The following is a 6,001-nucleotide window of genomic DNA, read 5'->3' as shown; positions in this document are numbered from 1 at the left end:
AGACCATATGCCATTGTGTTCCAAATGATATTTAATTGACCACAGGCCATATGCCATTGTGTTCCAAATAATATTTAACTAAACACAGGCCATATGCCATTGTGTTCCAAAGATTATTTAATTGAACACAGGCCATGTGCCATTGTGTTCCAAATGATATATAATTGAACACAGGCCATATGCCATTGTGTTCCAAATGATATTTAATTGAACACAGGCCATATGCCATTGTGTTCCAAATGATATATAATTGAACACAGGCCATATGCCATGATGTTCCAAAGATTATTTAATTGAACACAGGTCATATGCCATTGTGTTCCAAATAATATTTAATTGAACACAAGCCATATGCCATTGTGTTCCAAAGATTATTTAATTGAACACATGCCATGTGCCAATGTATTCAAAATAATATTTAATTGAATACAGGCCATATGCCATTGTGTTCCAAAGATTATTTAATTGAACACAGGCCATGTGCCATTGTGTTCCAAATGATATATAATTGAACACAGGCCATATGCCATTGTGTTCCAAATGATATTTAATTGAACACATGCCATGTGCCAATGTATTCAAAATAATATTTAATTGAATACAGGCCATATGCCATTGTGTTCCAAAGATTATTTAATTGAACACAGGCCATGTGCCATTGTGTTCCAAATGATATATAATTGAACACAGGCCATATGCCATTGTGTTCCAAATGATATTTAATTGAACACAGGCCATATGCCATTGTGTTCCAAATGATATATAATTGAACACAGGCCATATGCCATGATGTTCCAAAGATTATTTAATTGAACACAGGTCATATGCCAATGTGTTCAAAATAATATTTAATTGAATACAGGCCATATGCCATTGTGTTCCACAGATTATTTAATTGAACACAGGCCATGTGCCAATGTATTCAAAATAATATTTAATTGAATACAGGCCATATGCCATTGTGTTCCACAGATTATTTAATTGAACACAGGCCATATGCCATGATGTTCCAAAGATTATTTAATTGAACACAGGTCATATGCCAATGTGTTCAAAATAATATTTAATTGAATACAGGCCATATGCCATTGTGTTCCACAGATTATTTAATTGAACACAGGCCATGTGCCAATGTATTCAAAATAATATTTAATTGAATACAGGCCATATGCCATTGTGTTCCACAGATTATTTAATTGAACACAGGCCATATGCCATGATGTTCAAGTCTGTATTGTTTATGAATAGCATATGAAAGTTTCAAGGATTATAGATCTTCCACTCTCTGCCTCTTCACTGTCATGTTTGAGTGTGATGGTGTTGGATGGATTACCAAGGTCGTGGAAACAATTACTATTAATTTGCTATTTGTTTTATATGATACCTCTCAACAAACTGGCCTGTTGTTCACAACCAACTGGTTGTGGGACCTGAGTTTTCATGTGGTGACAAGAACTTGAACACAGGTTGCCATGGTGACAAGAAATTGAACACTGGTTGCCATGGTGACAAGAAATTGAACACTGGTTGCCATGGTGGCAAGAACTGGAACACTGGCTGCCATGGTGGCAAGAACTGGAACACTAGTTGCCATGGTGACAAGAAATTGAACACTGGTTGCCATGGTGGCAAGAATTGAACACTGGTTGCCATGCTGACAGGAAATTGAACACTGGTTGCCATGGTGGCTAGAAATTAGGGAACGTGACTGAAAATATTACATAAGTTACATACCGTATTCGACGTAATAGGCGCCCAGGGCGCTCTCAAAATTAGAAATAGGGGGCTCTTATCAGAATATTGTTTTGGTGAAAAAAAACAATGTTAAAAGATAAATTTGGTGGTTTATGCTGACAGCCTGAAATGTTTATATACGACAGATATATTTTTCCAGAATTTATTTGCCCATAATTGAGGTGCATATAACACACGAGTGCGTATTATACGCGCATAAATAAGTCTTGTGTACATTGATCAATCGGAAGGGGTGCTAATTGGGTTTGTTCACTAGCCAATAAATTAGCTATTAGCAAATATCACCGGGGGCGCTTATTAGAGCCGGGCGCTTATTACGTCGAATACGGTAAGTAAATGGTTAATTTGGCATGTGTGTATATATATGCTGTGTTTGACAATGTTGGGAGATAAAAAGAAACAGTCTGTGTTATTGTTATACAAAATAGTTGTATGCATTATTAAAAAAACAAGAAATTTCCAAACACAGCTGTCAGGTATTGATTTGCAACACCTTGCTGTTGGTGACCGGCTGATATCAGATGATCTAGATTTTTTTTCTAGGTGTTTTGTAATCTGTCATTTATTCTGTTATTGGTATTTTTCATTTAGTAGCCGAGACGAACGTTGTAACATGAACTGCTATCTTAAAATGTATCAGGTGTGCTCACGTCTGATGATCCAAGTGATTCGGTTGTTGATTGTGTTCTAACCATAGCGGCTCCCATAGGAAGTAAAAAACAAAAACAATGTCTAATTGAAAGTCTGACCAATAAAATCAAGAAAATAAAACAAATCATGGCTTCTAAGCTATGATTGGTTAACATTTGACAAAATCACAGACTTCAGAACATGACAAGATTTGATTTGATTTTAATTTGGGGATTCAATAAAATATTTTACAAGCAATAATAATATATGGATCATGTAGTTCATGATGACAGTAGCATATTTGGGCAACCAACATTTTTTCTTGGCTACTAGCATTTGTAAAAGACTCCTCAGAAAAGAAATGGGGAAGCCAAATGGCTCTATGGGTAAATTTAAACCATGAGGCCGGTAAGATCTGCAATCTCATCCATAGGGTGAGATCATCAGGTGAACTTTCACATCAGCCAAAAGAAGCTTCTAAATACATGGTACAAGCCAGTGAAGCATTTAGTCAAGTATATCTGATTTCTGTGTCCAAAACGAAATATATCTGCAAGTTCCAAATGTAACTAATAATATAAGGCTGCACCATATTGTGGGTATTTAGGCATACTATCGTAACTGACCCACATGGTATCCACAGCACAAAAGGAGAACATCAAAGGAATATTTGTGTTCTGTGTGGGTTTTCTTTTGTTAAAGTCAGTGTTTTTATCTCCTGGCATTATCATCATCTGGACTTTCTGTCTGCATGTCCGTCTGTATTTCGTTGCTAATTTTGAGCGTAACTTGAAAACCATGAAAGATATATCATCCAAAATTGGTACATGTTATTAACCATGCCTTTTTAGGAATGTTCCAAAATTTCATTTTTCCGTGTATCCATGGACACAAGTTAGACTTTGCTGAAATGGAGGTAGGTGTCATTTTTGGAGCAGAACTAAAAATCTGTTCAACAGTATTGAATCAAACTTGGAACATGTATTATTCATGGGTTGAAGTGGAGCCTTTTGCTAGTTAGAAATTTAGATATTTTTTTCCCTGTTTCCATGGCAAGAAGTTTGACTTTGACTACATGTTTAAAACTAATGGGTATTCTTCCTTGAAACTATGCATACATGTGACCAGTTTGTCATCTGGTGCCTTTTGCTATTTAGGGATTGTTAGAATTTATATTTTTTCCGTTTCCCTGGAAACAACTTTGACATTGTTCATGTTGGTGTGTACCTGACATAGAAATACAAAGTTTCGAATCCCAATTCCATGATATTCTAAGTCAGTGATGGATCTAGTTCCAGTATGTCATTCATCGTCAGGAGAGTTTTATAGCTACTTCTATTGTGTGATTTCCGTTACAAATTTGAAGGGGGCACGGGTGGCCCAGTCTGTATCGTTTTAGGGGGCATGGGTGGCCTAGTCTGTATCATCCAAGGGGGCACAGGTGGCCCAGTCTGTATCATCCTAGGGGGCACGGGTGGCCCAGTCTGCATATTCCTAGGGGGCACGGGTGGCCCAGTCTGTATCGTTTTAGGGGGCACGGGTGGCCCAGTCTGTATCATCCTAGGGGGCACGGGTGGCCCAGTCTGTATCGTTTTAGGGGACACGGGTGGCCCAGTCTGTATCATCCTAGGGGGCACGGGTTGCCCAGTCTGTATCATCCTAGGGGGCACGGGTGGCCGAGTTTGTATCGTTTTAGGGGGCATGGGTGGCCCAGTCTGTATCATCCTAGGGGACACGGGTAGCCCAGTCGTCTAAGGTGCCGCGATTCGATGTGCAGAGTTGCGTCCCTTGGGCACACCAGAAACCTGTTATTGTGGGTTCGAATCCTGGTTGACCTTGATTATGTTCCTAGGTATGTCAGCACCATACTCGTGCTCTTGGGTTTTACTGAAGTGGTAAACGTCTGAGACCTGCATCACTTAAGGCTTTCCTCCCACATTAAGCTGACTCGCCGTGATATAACTGGAAAACTGTTAAAAACAGAGTTAAACTCAACTCACTTACACTACAAACTTGAACATTGTGGCTTATTTTTTGTTTCCTGCACATTAAATTGAGAGTACATTGTGGTGGCAAGCAACGTCCATGCAGCGTTGATGTGGTTGTTGCTGTGTTACTAATGTCCTGTTGCCATAGGCGATGCCAACTGCTTCCGTAAAAACCACAAACGTGTGTTGAGTCCGATGCCTTGTTCTTCTACATGCCTTGATGTCATGTCACTTCATCCACAGGTAGCATACATCAGTGGGCATATACTGACATTCAATGGTTTGTCAAAACATGAATAAATGTCACAACCTTTATACAGTCAAACAAATTAAAAAGACCAAAATACAAAATCTTCCAGCTCTTGATTGACACATTACAACCAAACTGTTCAGCAACATCGTCCTTGGCTTGAGCATAGTTTCAATCATTGGCATAATGTTGAATATTTAGAAATAAGAAAAAAACATGTGGTAAAGTAAAATGATAATACTCTCCTCCAGTAACTGGAACTGTCAAAAAGTCAACACTTTCTGGCTCTGAATTGGTCGACGACTTAACTCTTTGTGTAGCTGGCATAGTTAGTGTACCAGACTGCAGGGCTCCACTAAGAGCAATTGACAGATGATGGGACAGTTGATGATGATGCTCTGAATGGGTATCTGGAGTCAGCAGTCCGTTAGGGGAATCTGTTTTCTCTACGTCTTCACTCATGGTGTGTTCACTTTGGGGATTCTCAACCGTCTCTGCCTCAGCTAATAAAGGACCATGTCTTGTCTGTGTGCGGTTTCTTCGTACGTCCCGCTAGAGGTTTGTACCACATATCAGCGAGGTGTCTTTTACTTTATCACTGTGCCCAATCTCCATGTGTCACTGCGGTGTGGGGGATTTGGTTTTGAGTACACCTTTTCATCTGGCTTTTGAGCTGGCTTCTCGTCCTGAGCCTCAGATTTGTCTCTGTTGTTCATTAGTTACTGTTACAGCTGTCACTGGTGGCACTTCTTGTGCCAGTAAAACCCATGACGGGGGCAGACGCTGGTGCGCTGGCACAGAAACTTGTGTACTGGTGACAAGGTCTGTCCTTGCGCTGCAGTGTTTCTAAGCTCCAGCAATCCCTCCACCAGGTTTGATTTCTAAATAGACCTTTGTGCTTTGACGAAGGACTCTGCATGATATGGTGAGCGTGTCAGGCCACTGAATATGAATTCAGTCACGTATCTCTTAAATTCCATGGCCATATACTGTGGCCCATTGTCTTCAAAAGCTCATCCCATTGCACACAAAATGTGCTTTTGTAACTGATATGACATATTCTGGCGTTGTATCTTGAGCTAGCAAGTCAACCTCAAACCAATCATCAACCATCAGCTGTCACACTGTACCAGATCCCTCTATGTTTAAATAGGTCCTGTGACACCAGTGGCCATAGCCCATCTAAACTAGTGCAATAGCATGGGCTCCTTGGGAAGTGATGCTCCATAGCTGACACACACTGCATATTGAAGCACAAGTCTGTGAGCGCTAACTGCATACATGGCCAGTACATTACTTCTCTAGTCCATCGAATATAACTCTCGACCCCTTGGTGACCAGTGTGAATTTTCTGGAGCATGTATTTTGAATGCTTTCA

The sequence above is a fragment of the Haliotis cracherodii genome, unplaced genomic scaffold (assembly GCF_022045235.1).
Source record: "Haliotis cracherodii isolate W230 unplaced genomic scaffold, xgHalCrac1.p SCAF_3, whole genome shotgun sequence".
NCBI classification, from domain to species: domain Eukaryota; kingdom Metazoa; phylum Mollusca; class Gastropoda; order Lepetellida; family Haliotidae; genus Haliotis; species Haliotis cracherodii.
The sequence above is the reverse complement of the archived record's forward strand: the minus strand, read 5'-3'. Positions refer to the sequence as shown.